The sequence below is a fragment of the Cornus florida genome, unplaced genomic scaffold, assembly GCF_030987335.1.
Source record: "Cornus florida cultivar Cherokee Brave unplaced genomic scaffold, ASM3098733v1 CherokeeBrave_3.0.0_Hap2_Chr09, whole genome shotgun sequence".
NCBI classification, from domain to species: Eukaryota; Viridiplantae; Streptophyta; class Magnoliopsida; order Cornales; family Cornaceae; genus Cornus; species Cornus florida.
This window is the reverse complement of record NW_026775579.1, coordinates 73,452,791-73,469,050: the sequence shown is the minus strand read 5'-3', so window position 1 is coordinate 73,469,050 and position 16,260 is coordinate 73,452,791. Positions and strand designations below refer to the sequence as shown.

The 16,260-nt window shown below is 34.4% G+C and overlaps 1 long non-coding RNA gene across 1 annotated transcript; it reads left to right on the top strand.

Annotated features, from left to right (window-relative positions):
- Positions 1 to 12,491: 12,491 nt before the first annotated feature.
- LOC132274410 (uncharacterized) lies at positions 12,492 to 15,810 on the top strand. Its single transcript, XR_009470412.1, has 3 exons — positions 12,492 to 12,636; positions 13,748 to 14,739; positions 14,821 to 15,810. It is a non-coding gene; the product is annotated as an uncharacterized LOC132274410 (long non-coding RNA).
- Positions 15,811 to 16,260: the final 450 nt, after the last annotated feature.

Sequence of the window (16,260 nt, the reverse complement as noted above, 5' to 3'; positions counted from 1 at the left end):
AACCTACCATTGTAAAATGACAAAATTAACCCTATGGTTTGTGAAAAAGAAATTCAATACATCGTAGCAAAGAATTGAACAAGAAGTGGTGATATATATAAAGGGGTGGAGAGAAAAAAGAGTGGTGGTGCTAAGGAAGAACAAAGAGAAATTGGTTTTAACCCACAATAAAAAAAAAAAAAAAAGGAGAATTGAGAAAGAAAGAGATCAATGGAGGTTGGATGGGATAGATGAAGGACATGAGAACATGAGATTGAGAGAGGGAAGATGGAAGATGGAATCTTTTGGTTATTATTATTATTATTATTTGTTGGGATTTTTGCACAATTTTATTGGTCGAATGATACAATTGTGGTGGTCAATTGTATGGCCGTTGACCAACAGGCCTGTGGCCTAGCAGTACAAGACTCCTACTTTCCAAAGGGAGGTCAGGGGTTCGAACCTCAATGGAGGCAGTGTGTGTGAGTCCCAACTAGGAAAAAAAAAAATTGTATGGCCGTGTGGATGGCTTAATGTGCAAACTAAGGGTTTGATGAGGCAATAAGCAAACTTTAAGGAAAGTAATTGATAAGGAATAAATTGTTTTGTTCCAGCGACAAGTAAGGTATCCAAAGGCGGCAACTTTGACCTATAAATTAGACATAGCATGCACGCTGCAAAAAAGGTAGATCCCGGTGTGATCCTATGGGGAGATCATACGGTGATCCCAGTGAGATCCTTGAGAGATCCAAGAGAGGGTAGAGCCATAATAAGTTATATTGGTTTTTTATGAGAAGAAATCATTTTGTGTGTACAATCTTCAAGAGAGATATTTGAAGTTTGTCTTTAGGTGGGTTTTCTTCTTTATGTAAACCATATTATTATTGTAGGTTTTCTCTTGAGAGCGTTTAGTGAGCTTTTCTTCATTTGGTGGGTGACGTTTGATTGTGAAAGAGGGATTACTGTCTGCAAGAACCAAAATGCTCTTCAATTTGTAATCTTTTTCTATATAATAATATAGATCATCAAACGTACGTTCTTCAATTTGTAATCTAGCTTTTTCTATATAGTGATACAGATCATCATCGCCTGTGGACGTAACCCTATTTGTGAGGGTGAACTACGTATAAATCTTATCTTGTGGTGTGTTTTTTTTCATCTTTATTCATATCCTTCTGTTATTAGAATTTGCCATCATTGTGTGTATATTTGTTTAGGTCGTTGCTGCCCAACAAATTAGTATAAGAGCTTCTTTTGTGCCCAACAAACTGGTATAAAAGCTTCCGTCGTGCCCAACGTTGTTGTTATTATTATTGTTATTATTATTATTATTATTATTATTATAGTTGGTTCAATATTTTCTCAAGTGTCAACTTTGAACTACTGATATAAAAAAATAAAAAAAAACAAAAAGTCAAATAAAAAAATATATAAAAAAAACTTTGAACTACCTTTCAAGATGTTAACCTAATACATTCTAATGCATTTTCTGGGAAGGGTTGCAATAGTTTTAGCTGCTTGATCACTTGCAAGATTATATTTTACAAAATTTTGGTGAAAAATAGAAGTATACAACATGCCAAATTTGAAATCTAATGTAAAACGTTTTACATAACAAAATGGAGCTTAATTTACATAATGTTGATTGAGATATTCACAGGAGAAATGTTGTTTTCTTCTTTTTCTTCAACCTCACTTTTGGAGAGATGAGTTCATTGATACCACCTAGGACACAGAACTGAAACGAAAACGTAACAATAAATAAGGAATAATGCAATCACACAACAAACACTAGATTTATGCTATTCACACAAAACTAGTTGAGAACTGATGAGAAGAGATTCACTATATCAATGTAGAGATATTAAAAAATAGAAAATTTTTAACATCAGACCTTGCACACAAACTCTTGATCGAGTTCTCTAGTTATTAGTGTTCAGCCCCACTGTAACTCACTTTTTAGTGAAAATGTGTAATTAGATAGACATGGAAAGAGTGATCGGATGAAGTTTTTAGGTTGAGATTTTTATTTGACCGTTTGATAGGAAAGAAGAAAATTGGATGGATAAAAAATAAGTGAGACATTTTACATACGACCCACCTACCCTAGGGTTGCATTAATGACTTATTTTGTTGGTAAAGACAAAGGTGAGAGAATGTTTGTTACAAAGAAAGTCTTATAAAAAAAACTTTGCATTTTTTTTTTTTCACATTCCCTCCAAATTTGGAGGGATGAAAATTTGTGAAAAGGAGAAATAATGATTCATCAAACTTTTTTTCTTCTCTCCTTATCTCCCCTCTACTAAAAGAAAAAAAATTGTTTCTACCAAACATTAATTTTGACATGACAAATAAAGCAAAAAAAAAAAAAAAAAATTGAATTTCACTTATTAAAATATTCCCTCTCTCTCAAAATACTCACTTTTAGTCCCAGTTCCTAAAGTAAACAACTATTTTGAGATAAAGGGAGTATATATAAGGAAATTTGAATATTGGATGGACTTACATTAATTAGCTCCATTTCTTTTTTGTAGCAGTTGACAAATTGTTACGAAATTAAACCGAAAACATGAGAAAGAAATCAAACACACACAACAAGAATATACTGATTTTACTTGGTTCACTTAAAAATCAGGATTACGTCCAAAAGTTATAGGAATTTCATTATGATGATAAAAAATAGCAACGGATACAAAAATTTCAAAATGAATATATATCCTCAAACTAGGACAACATAATAAATATAAAAAAATATCAAAATATCTTCCAAAAAATTTAAATGACCTTAATGTACAGTATTTATTGAGCCCCACACTACCTATCACAAATTCCGTAACCAAATTGCTGAAAGGGATTGCTTTAAGTATATTTTGTATCATCACCAAGAAGTAATCGAAATACAGGAAAGGGATTGTGTATTCATGATCTTATCATGACAATGACAGTGTCTTAAACCGGTTATCTAATGATATATGCATAATATAGTACTATAGAGAGATATATATATATATATATATATATATATATATATATATATATGGTGTGTGTAGAATGAGATTTTGAGAAAAGACCGTTGAAGAATCATGAATTTTGAAGAAGAGTTGTGAATCTTGTGATACAACACCACGAAGCACCTCTCGGGACCCACCACAGCTATGTGAGATACGGTTGGGATTCATCTCTTTTGAAAATTTTCTTTGGAGAAATACAATTAAAATATGGAGTGGCCTACAACACATTTGCAAAAGTCGAAATGTGAAGGTAAGAATTTTGTATTCTATTTTATAAGAATATTGACTCTTAATTAGTAGATATTATTTACACTTCTTAAAAAGAATAATAGTAAAAAAAAAAAAAAAAATTAATATGTGTGTATATTAAAATAGATTCAATTCATATAGATATAAACCTAAATATAAACTTTCCAACCAACATTTACTACAAATAAATACAGTAAATTAATAACTAAAATTGGTAGGCATTTCCATTTGTTCAATCCACCACTCGGCACTCAGCAAACTATATTGATCTACCAGCATACATATGTGCCACCATGCTATTTGTTCGGAATCATTCATGTATTACCTCTGTTCCATATTAAAAGTCCACTTCGAAAAGGGAATTGTTTCTGAAGTGAACTTTTAATATGTAACGGATGGAGTAATAATTTTGTGTACACTTGAAAGTTGAAAATTGAAACCACCACCACCAATCAAAGAATTTTTTTTTTTACATATTATGGATTAATTACTTGTTGACACATATATAAAAAATTGATACATTTATTTACTTGTTGGTTATTATTGACCGAGGACCATTGGTTTTGGATCGTATAATAATTTTTTGAAGCCGATATCCACCTTTTATCATCAACTTTTTTAAAAAAAATTACTTGTTGGCACATATATAAAAAATTGATACTTTTATTTACTTGTTGGTTATTATTGATAGAATATCATTGATTTTGGATTGTATAATAATTTCTTCAAAGTCTCCTCCTTTAACCCTCAACTTTAAAAAAAAAAAAAAATCCAATAGTAGCACCCACCACCATGGCACGGCCAAAACCACCATGTTTTCTCTTCCCTCTTCGACAATTTTCATTATTAACTTTAATTTATAACGTCAATTTGCCTCCATCCCTATACTATCCTACCATGCATGATCCCACTATCCTACTGTTACGGGGTTGGGACCTTGACAAGCCCCTTGACAGCCATGGGATGCTGCCAGCGTGTACTGGGGGTGCCCAGTGGCATTTTCGTAAATGGCAAAAAAGTGAAGCTTGGAGTTTTGGCTCGGGATCTTTATGGGAGCTACCTTGAGTCCATAGAAGATGGTTGGCGCAGACGGCACTCGATTTGGATGTCGTGCACTTTGAGACATTTATATGTGAGTGCAGATTAGTGGGCTTGGCACGGGCTAAGTTCACAAGGTTGGCTCAGATGTTGCTTAAAGTATGGACCACACAAGTCATGGACGTGTGGCATAGTCAAGTCAGGGACATGGGCACAAGGCAGTGGGAGTAGGCAAGGCTCAGCGTGCAAGGTTGGCTCAGGGGACTCAGACATGGCTTATGGTTACAGAAGATGGCTAAGTGGGCTCAGGTGGTTGGGGGAAGTTACACTTCCCACTAAGTGGGCTCAGTTGGTTGGGAGGAAGTTACTAACACTTCCCACTAAGTGGGCTCAGTTGGTTGGGGGAAGTTACACTTCCCACTAAGTGGGCTCAGTTGGTTGGGGAAAGTTACTGGCACTTCCCACTCATGTGGGGAATGGGGGTGTGCTGAATTACTTCCCATCCATGTGGCACAGATTTGAGAGGACAACACACAGGCGGTTGGAGGTGGTTTCTTCCATTATGCTGAGTGCAACTTCATGTGGACACGTGGCATGAGCTAAGCATGCCAACAAGCTAGTAGTTGGGCTTGTCAACTACATATGTAGTGTTGGCACACTTAGTGGGTGCCAACATGACCCTAGGTGGATGGGGGTGTCATCCAACACTTTAGTGGGTAGTTGTGGATGGATGGGGGTGTCATCCACCACTTTAGTGGGCAGTTGTGGGCAATTTTGGGAGTTTGCCTATATATTGCTAATGTGGGTTCTGTAGAGAGGGCAGATTGAGAGTGAGACACAGAGTTGTGTTATGAGAGACTCTTGTATGCTTCTGCAGGTTGAGGCATTTCCTTGTACTGTTTTGTGAATAATAGTAAAAGGTTGGAAGCCTTGTGCTTCTGTAAATTCGTGGGTATTATTACCTTTACATTCTTGCAACTATACTTGTGTGTGAGAGTGTTTTACTTACTGTGTGTTATAGGCAACAAGTGTGAGTTGGCTGAGCTAAGTTAGAAATTCAGAGAAAAGTGTTTCATATTTCTGGCTTAGTGCCATCACAGGCCACTAGATTCGTGTTCAGAATTTACCCTTGTGACAATTGGTATCAAAGCCCAGAGTTGGGTTCATCATGGCCGGTGGTAATGCTGCAGAAGCTCTTAAAGATCGTGTGACTTGTTTGGAGGCCTTGGTGGGTGCTTTACAATCTGACGATGCTACTGCCTTGACGGAGCAGATGGAATTGTTTGCAATTGAGTTGCAGACAATACGATCAATGCTCGAAGAGTTTGTGGAAGAGACAAACTCAAAGATACAAATTATGACGGATGATGTGATGCCCATGACAGACCTCTTCAAAGATAATTTGAAGGATTTGGAGGGCGAGGTGGCTCTGTTGAAGAGGGCCATGCACAATCGGACTGTTGTGGGAGAGAAGCCATCATCTTCCAAAATCAAAATTCCAGAACCAAAGTCATTCGGGGGCAAGAGGAGTGCCAAAGATCTGGAGAATTTCTTGTGGGATATGGAGCAATATTTTCGAGCAGCCCACATTCCAGATAATGACAAGGTAATTATTACCAGTATGTATTTGTCTGGTGATGCTAAATTGTGGTGGCGAACTCGGGTGGAAGACGAATTGCGTCCAAAAATTACTATATTTGCAGAACTGATGAAAGAACTGAATGAGCAGTTTCTTCCAGCAAATTCTGGCTGGGTGCCTTGGGAGTCATTGAGGAGACTCAAGCATACGGGTATAGTGCGTGAATATGTGAAAGAGTTCACATCTTTGATGCTGGATATCAAAGATATGTCCGAGGGGGACAAATTGTTTAATTTCATGGCAGGCTTGCAATCATGGGCACAAATCGAGTTAAGGAGGAGCGGTGTGATCGACCTCTCTTCTGCTATAGTTGCAGCAGACAGCGTGGTGGACTTGCAGATTGAAAAGTCTGACTCTACTATCGCCAGCAAACTGAAGAAAAAGGGCAAGTTCGGTTACAAGCCCAAGAGCTTTGGTGTTGCTGAGGAAGAGAAAGATAAAGGGAAGCCAGAGGCGATGTTTATCCAGCAAAGGCCAAAGCTGGACAGTGGTTGCTTCATTTGCAAGGGTCCACACAGGGCGAGGGACTGTCCTAAGAAGGAGAATGTGAATGCTATGGTTGCTGAAGAAGCCAATGGAAGAGATTTAGACTCGGATGAGGGTAATGTTCAGGTCAATCCTCTTGTCATGCAGTCATGATAGGTGCAGGTGGGCGCGTGGCTTTGGGGGAAGGCTATGCAGAGATGCTCACGGAGTTATTGCCAAGTTTGGTAATGGTGAATTTCCTCTTTATTTGTTTTTCTAATTTGGGTTGCTAGTTGTGAGGACAGAATCCAAAGGTGTTCAGAATTCGTGTTATGAATTGATGCGGAGGTTGGGGTTTATGGCATTATTCAAGTGCAGCAGTGGAGTTGTTGCAGTGTTAATATTCAGCATTCGGGTTGGTCGGGGCCAACATGCTAAGTTGCAGGCAGAGACTTGTGACACTTTATGATTGCTTCAACAAGGACGTTGAAATTCTTAAGTGGGGGAGGTTTGTTACGAGGTTGGGACCTTGACAAGCCCCCTGACAGCCATGGGATGCTGTCAGCGTGCACTGGGGGTGCCCAGTGGCATTTTCGTAAATATGGCAAAAAAAGTGAAGCTTGGAGTTTTGGCTCGGGATCTTTATGGGAGCTACCTTGAGTCCATAGAAGATGGTTGGCGTAGACGGCACTCGATTTGAATGTCGTGCACTTTGAGACATTTATATGTGGGTGCAAATTAGTGGGCTTGGCACGGGCTAAGTTCACAAGATTGGCTCAGATGTTGCTTAAAGCATGGACCACACAAGTCATGGACGTGTGGCATAGTCAAGTCAGGGACATGGGCACAAGGCAGTGGGCGTAGGCAAGGCTCAGCGTGCAAGGTTGGCTCAGGGGACTCAGACATGGCTTATGGTTACAGAAGATGGCTAAGTGGGCTCAGGTGGTTGAGGGAAGTTACACTTCCCACTAAGTGGGCTTAGTTGGTTGGGAGGAAGTTACTAACACTTCCCACTAAGTGGGCTCAGTTGGTTGGGGGAAGTTACACTTCCCACTAAGTGGGCTCAGTTGGTTGGGGGAAGTTACTGGCACTTCCCACTCATGTGGGGAGTAGGGGTGCGCTGAATAACTTCCCATCCATGTGGCACAGATTTGAGAGGACAACACACAGGCGGTTGGAGGTGGTTTCTTCCACTATGCTGAGTGCAACTTCCTGTGGACACGTGGCATGAGCAGAGCATGCCAACAAGCTAGTAGTTGGGCTTGTCAACTACATATGTAATGTTGGCACACTTAGTGGGTGCCAACATGACCCTAGGTGGATAGGGGTGTCATCCACCACTTTAGTGGGTAGTTGTGGATGGATGGGGGTGTCATCCACCACTTTAGTGGGCAATTTTGGGAGTTTGCCTATATATTGCTAATGTGGGTTCTGTAGAGAGGGCAGATTGAGAGTGAGACATAGAGTTGTGTTATGAGAGACTCTTGTATACTTCTGCAGGTTGAGGTTTTTCCTTATACTGTTTTGTGAATAATAGTAAAAGGTTGGAAGGCTTGTGCTTCTATAAATTCGTGGGTATTACTACCTTTACATTCTTGCAACTATACTTGTGTGTGAGAGTGTTTTACTTACTGTATGTTATAGGCAGCAAGTGTGAGTTGGCTGAGCTAAGTTAAAAATTCAGAGAAAAGTGTTTCATATTTCTGGCTTAGTGCCATCACAGGCCATTAGATTCGTGTTCAGAATTTACCCCTGTGACACCTACCATGATGCCACTAAGAAAATTATAAAAAAAATTTGCGGTTGCGATTCGGTTTTTGCCCGAATAATGTACTTTGTGTGGACAAACTTTACAAAAAATTTGACCCTTTTCTCTTATGGGTCGTGGATCGGATTATATTACTCTCATGTTCTATAAGAATGTCTAGAGTTTGAAGTGTTTTAAAAGAGAATGGTCATAGTTGTAAATTAGAATGCTCATAAAATGCTCATGACAAGGGTCGGTTTGGAGTTGATACTTGTAATCTTCCATTATGAAATCTTTTACAGGATATAGACTTTATGTCAAACTACGAAAACCTTTTGTATTCTATATACGTGATGTGCTTATTTTTTTATTGATTTTATAATTGTGTTATTGATTCCCGAAATTTTCCACAATAATTTCATCAAATAATCATGAATGATTTGTATATACTAGTAATTTATTTTTTATAAGGAATGGATTTTAGAGGAATAAAAAATCAATTAGTTCCTGCATAATTTTTATATTGTTTCTTCTCTTAACTGGAAACTTGATTGTGTTATAACTATCAGGGTGTCCTAATTCAAAATCAAATTCACCAACTTTTTTTTTTTGGGTAAATAAATAAGTTTTTTTTTTTTATACAGTATTTATATCAAATTCACCATGTTAATAACAAAATAATATAAAAGTTTAACATCACCATGTTAATAACAAAATAATGTAAAAGTTTAATCTAATAAGGAGGTGTGCAACTATAATTATGTATATTGTCAATACAAAGTTCATGATTGCAACAGAGTTGGCGAACACTAATACAATCCACTGGATTTGGGTTTTTTTTTTAATTTTATTTGAAAGGTAGGATTTGGGTTGTTAAAACCAACGCACAAAAGAGAGGCCCAGTTTTGAGGTCCATAACCCAATGAACACATTTAATCATGGCCCTACCCAATTCAAAAGTGACCCTGGTCGGATTAAAGACTGTGAAATACAAAATTGATAGGATGACATAATGTGGAACTGTTTTAGAGATTTTTTTATTATTGCCCCCTCACTCTAAAATTAGGAAAAAATTTCTCTCCTGTTACTCTCAAATTAGGAAAAAAAAATTCTCCAGTTACTCTCTCACTGGATTGGCTCGGCAATTGAGTTAAATTTATATTTACTAAATTTCTAATATATACATTTCGTATACAATATATTTATTATTTAATAAGTTGACTTTCACTTCGTAGATCCTAGTTAATTGAAATTTGAACAAAAAAATAAATAAAAACCCTAAAAAATAATAAGAATCCCCTAGAAAAATATGATGCGTGTATATATATATATTTTATATTTCTTAATTTTGCTTGGCAGACTTTAGTAACATGATTGCCTTGAGCACATATACTTGTATATAAGGAGAGAGGTGGAAAAGGAAAAAATAAAAAATAAAATCAATATTTTTTTTTTTTTAGCCTACATTGTTTTTTTCCAATCATTCTCTTTAAAATTTAAGAATTAAAGTTGTTCAGAGAATTGAGTAATTTGACTAATCTTAATAATTCATAATTGTATAATTTATTTTTCTTTATATTTTTTTTTAGTAGCATGTTTTTTTATACAAACATGAAAAAGAATGAACTCAAAAATAATATTTTTTTTTCTTGAAAACTGCTTGTTTTTATTTGATGTTCCTATGTTATCCAACTTGCCTTTTAGAAGTTCACTAAAATAGAAATTTTTAGAGAACTTACTTCTTTGAAACTCAGTAGAAAAAAAAAAAAAAAAAAAAAAATCAATCGTTAGAAAAGAAAGAAATTGGTTGTTTATATATATATAGAGAGAGAGAGAGAGAAATTAACATACACCATGCTCTTTTTGTGTTCTCTGATTGAAAGCCCTCGAGTCTATGACCCCAAATTTTTATTTTTATTTTTTGTATTTTTAAGCTTCACTGTTTCTCTTAAATTAATAGTAGTTAGTTCTACTTCTACGTAAGAAGTCATGAAGTACTGTTTTAATTTAAACAATATAAATAATTATATTATTAAATTTAATAATTCATCCTTTTATTAAAACTTTGCTAAAAATAGACATCATCAAACACAAATTCATTTATTTATTTTTAGTATTTGAAACCATAAGGATAATTTTGGCATGCACAATCACTTTCTTTTCATTTTCATGTTATCAAAACTAACAAACTAATATTTTTATACAATTTTTCTGAATAAATTTTCATACTAACCAAATGTTCTTTTCATTCACTTCACTTTTCTTTTCTTTTATTTTTCTTACTTATTTCTATCTAACCAAACCAACCTAAATGAAAAACGTTTCACATTTTTGTGAACGAAAGAGAAAACATCAAAGAATTATTTGTGAATAGCTTGATTGATTTGCAATTCGATTTATATGTGTAGACATCAAATGCAGCCACATTGTGATCCGTTCAAGATCACATGTGAATTACAATCGGCTCAGATGGACCTTAAAACTGGGCCTCCCTATGTACACAACCTACTTATATGTGCTTATTATGCACATACATGTCATTATTTTATATTTGTAGGGAAAAAATTATAATATTTGTGCCTATTATAAATGACCATATGACTCGTATGAGTTAGAGGGGTTTTTTTTTTTTTTTTTTTCCTTGGTTATGATGGCCTTTGTTTAATGAAGGAAATAATTGTTGAAATGTGTAAAATTGTGTTCTTTTTGAGGTTTTCTTTTTTCTTTCTTCTTTGCGAGAGTATAGTTATGTTGTGTTTTGGTTTTGGTAAAAAAAATTTAGTTTTTCTATTTGTTACAATTACTTTCTTTTGTTATTTTTATTCAGAATTTTTATTTCAGTCACATTATCTTTCTTTTTGTGTGTTTGATTTTAATTTCTTTGTCTTTGCTTATTAATCTCCTTTTGTTGATGAATACCAATAAATATATATATTTTTAGTTTTTCTACCTCTTGTCAGAAGTACTTTATTTTGTTGTCTTTATTCCGAATTTTTTATCTTTCTTTTTGTGTGGTTGACATAATTTCTATTTCATAAATTGTTTATTGATCTCCTTTTGTATCTCTCTCCTTAATTTCCAGGATAATGAAGAGGTGCCATAGCAGGTTTAGCAGTGTGGAAGCTGTGTCACACAGCGATGAACTTGTAAATGAGATTTTGATTCGATTGCCTCTTTTTGCATGCCAAATCTATATTTTGATAGAAGTTATAATGCCAAAATGTTATATTTTAGCAATTCTGTCTAATAGTGTATTTTATCCGAAATGTTATTTTTGACACAAGAATCTTTATTTTTTAATTATCATTTCCAACTACAATTTTCAACAACAAATTTTTATTTTTTATTTTTTATTTTTAGTTTTTGTATTTTAGTTAGCTTATTTGCCTTATTAAAAATAAATAAATAAAAACACTGACATATGTATATACACACACAAACACAACAAACACACACACACACACACATATATATATATATATAAACACACAACAACAACATATACATTTATATACACACAACACTGACATATATATATATATATATATATATATATATATATATATATATATACAAGCACAACTGATATATATATATACACACACACACACACAAGCCTGACACCAAATTGACCGCCCATGCGAGAGAGAAGAGAGAAGGAAGAGAGCAATAATATATTTGACAATAGATATATGTTGTATTATATTTGGCACAACATTGGCAAAAATATATTTTGGCAGTCCATTTGGCATGTCATTAGAGAGCCCATTTTAAACTCACAGGGTATATTTTGAAAATAACAGCCCAAATAACAGCACATTGGAATTGCTCTAAGTATTGTCCAAATATAAAAAAAAAATAAATAAAAAAAAAAATAGAACCTTAGCCAACTTTTTTGTTCAATCATTCTCTTTAAAATTTAATAATTAAAGTTGTTTAATTCAAATGAATTCTATGAAAATTTGACAATCAAGTAATTTGACTAACCTTAATAATCAATAATTATATAATTTGTTTTTTTTTTTTTGTAATTTTTTTTTAGCAGCATGTTCTTTATACATATTTTAATTTTTATTTTAAAGTGAGATTATTTTGCATTTTATTTTAATTTTAATTTGAGTAAAAAGCTAAAGTTAAATTATATAATAACATATTTTGCATAATATATTGTATAATGTATAATGTATAATGTATAAAATGGTATTCATATTGAGATATATATAAATATATATACACAAAAGTAAAATTATTTAATAATACGTTTGGAAGAGGTGAATCACCACCCTTGGATTGGGTGAATCACCACCCTCGGATGAGTCCAGAGAGAGTAACTGGAAATATAGGGTTGGTACCACCTGTTCCATTCTCTCTCAAAATGCGGAGCCTAGGAAGCCGCCCCTTTCTCTCTTCGTCTCTTCCCATCGAACTCCAAATCAATCCAGTGGGAGGTGTAGTTCATTCGAAGAAACCAACCCACAGTTCTCTCTGATCTGATTCTTCAAGTTCAGGTAATTAATCATAATTTCGATATGTTTGGGGATCCAATTTCACTCTGATCCGATTATTTCTATGGTGTTTTTTTTTTGGTTTTAAATTTGGATGATTTTGTTTTGGGTTTTGTGGTTTAAATTCAATTTGTTGATGAATCGCGCCGATTGGATTTGCAATTTATGGGTAAAAATATTTTCTTTTTTCCTTCTTCTTGAAGTTAAGAATAGAGTTTTGTTGTGTTCTGGTTATAGTGAAAGTTAAGAATTTTGAGTTTAGAATGGAACTTTTAAGATTTTCAATTTGTTGCAGTTACTTTATATTTGAAAGTCACATTATCTTTCTTCTTTGCGTGTATGCAATTTATGGGTAAAAAATTGTTCTTTTTGATATATATATATATATATATACATTTTTTTAGATAGCCCGTCCGGCCAATCACACTATTATTTATTTATTTATTTTGTTTTAAATAAATTCGTTGAGGTCACCACTTTTTTCTTAAGAAATGTAATGTGAATGCATAATTGGTGTATTTACGCCTACTAATAGTTACAAATGAAGGGTGTTATACCTCTTTAATCAGGTAGTGGTTTAAAAACTAAATGAAAAAATTAATTCAAACGTATTATTAAATTTACTTCAAATTTTTATACATATATATTTATTTTTTTATATGATATTCATTAATTTAATTGAAAGAAATATATTTGATTGACTTTTTTTTTCTTCAAGAGCATGCTTTGATCAGAAGAGGATGAGAGATAGTGAAAAATAAAATTGTTGTTAATTCAATGAATGGTTATAACTCTTTAATTCAATATTTGATATATAAAGTGCCATACAAGATAGGAGTTTGTGTGGAAAAAATTTATTGTTATATATATTGTCATTTATGATTTTCTTAATTGGAGTTATAGGTAATAGTAATCTAAGACCTATTAGTCTTTATTGTGTTTGTTCAATAATATTCTTTCGTTGAAACTGTCGGTTGGTGAAATTTCTAAAAAAATTATTCTTATATATATTATCATTTATGATTTTCTTAATTGGAGTTATAGGTAAAAGTAAACTAAAACCTATTAGTCTTTATTGTGTTTGTTCAATAATATTCTTTCGTTGAAACTGTAGCTTGGTGAAATTTCTACACGCTATGAAGTTTCTACAAGAAGTTTCTTGGAAGTAGGGAGGATAAATGACATTAAAGCAACAAAAACCATATGTGGAGAACTATACAAGCTTCGATGTGCCCTGCTCCCTGTATTTTTTCTTGAAATGATCTAGTGCTGTTTTGTTTTTGCATTTTATCTCAGTTAATCTGACATGCACCACATCTTGTCTTTCTGGACAACCTTTAAAAAACAAAAAAGAAATTATAAAACATTTCAGCAAGAAATTCAATATAATTGTATTTGAAATTGGAATTAAATTAGTCACCTCAACTTACCATTACACCAAAGCCCCGCCTATTATTGCAAAAAAAATTCAGTCAGTTAAGAACTTGACTGAAAAGAATGAGAATGAAATGCCATAATAAAAAAGTACTTACTCCAACCGCACGAGATCTTTAAGCCCATAGTCCTCTGCACCTAAGAGTGTTGTAAAAAGCTCCTAGGTAACATCTGGTGCAGAGGACTATTGGCTTAAAGATCTCGTGCTCCAGCTGCACGACACCATCTGCACGAGATCTTTAAGCCCATAGTCTACCTCGGTGCTTTCTACAACACTCCAGGTGCAGAGGACTATGGGCTTAAAGATCTCGTGCTCCAGCTGCACGACACCATCTGCTCCAGCTGTTGGAGTAAGTACTTAATTATTATGGCATTTCATTTTCTTTATTTTTAGTCAAGTTCTTAACTGAGTGAATTTTTTTGCAATAATAAGAGGGGCTTTGGTGTAATTGTAAGATTGGGAAAAGAACTTTGGGGTGACTGATTTAATTCCAGTTTCAAATATAATTATATTGAATTTTTTGCTGAAATGTTTTATAATTGTCGTCCAGAAAGACAAGAAGTCGTGTTTGTTAGATTAATTGAGATAAAATGCAAACTTGAGAACAAAACAGCACTAGATCATTTCAAGAAAAAAAAAATGTTGTGAGGATTCTTGATGGTCCTTGCAAGGTGAGAACCTCAAATCTTTGTTGTATTTATTAATATTAATTGTTCTATAGTAGTCTTCAACACTATTTCTGTCATATATAGGGCCAGCAAGGTTCGGTTGAACATATATATAGAGGAATTCTGTTCATCTACGATCGGTACCATCATGAAAATGCTACGTCTATAATCCCGTCACAAACCAATGGTTAACTCTTCCTGAACCAAGACATGCTCCATTCTTAGAGGCTCTCTCTTGTGAGGAATGTAGCAGCAAAGATGGTGATGGTGTAGTGCATTTCAAAGTAACCATAGCTATTATGAAAAGGATAGTGGGAGCCACATATGACAGATTATATATAGAAACTTTCTCTTCTCGTACAGGCAAATGGAGCGAATCATGTCTCACTTCTCCATCTGAATTTTCAGATGACAACGGCGGAGTCCTAACTTTGTCATGCAGTAGGTGGGATCTTGTACTGGAAAGTTAGTAGTGGTCATTTGGTTGCTTATGATCCCAACCTGAGGGAAATTCGTCTCTGGCTGATAGAGTTGCCTCGTCCCTGTTGGAAAAAGAGGAAGGGATTCTATATGGAATATATCTTGGGACACTTGTCGGCAGCGGATGGTTGTCATCTTCGGTTTGCCATAAGTGAAAACTGATAGTGTGGGAGCTCAAAAAGCAGCTTTCTAGTTATAGTTGATCAAGCATCAGACCAAGTAGTGAATGGGTGTTGAAGGAAGAAGTGAGTCACAAGAAGTTGGGCATCGGTAATTCTCCTTCTCACATTCGATTGATAGAATTTCATCCTCGCAATGCAAAACTTGTGTATCTTCAGAGGGAAAGCATGTTGCTATGATTTTGAGACGAGAAGATTGGAACCTTCAGTATCATGGAAATGGAACTGGCAAACGACAGAGTAGTTCCTTGCTTCCAACCACCTTGTCGCCCCTTCTTTGCCTTGTTTAGCCGGGTCTGCCCAGACTTAACATAATGTAACCTTGTACTATATTATATATTCAGATTTCAATGTATATTACCTTACATTATAAGCTTTTTTTCTATTGAGGTGCATTTGGTCTTAATGGTAAAAATGTATAGAATGCTTGGGTTTCATCTGGGAGAGTTATGGATGACATAAAGTCTAAGAAGAAGATGAGTAATGCTGCTATCTGTATCCCATGTCCACAATTGTAAAATAAATGATGGAAGGAAGCAGGAGGAGGGGTGGGATAAAACTGACTTAAAAGGGTAAAATGGTAATGTACGATGAAATTTTTGTTAAAATAATAAGTAAACGTGTCATGGTAGGGTCCGTTTTAAAAGTGCAAAAATCATGTTTTGGCAACCAGAGTTCTTTGCTTTTGCTTAGACTCCAAACTGAAGCAGCAATGTTTCTGCATTAAGAGTGTATTTAATACTATTTAGAAACTTGTTTGGTAACGTAAATTTGTTACAAGATATTTAGAAACAAAATTATGAAAGTATGTTTGATAAAAAGTGTTTAAGTTTGAAAATTTGAATGGTTAGTTAAAAATATTATT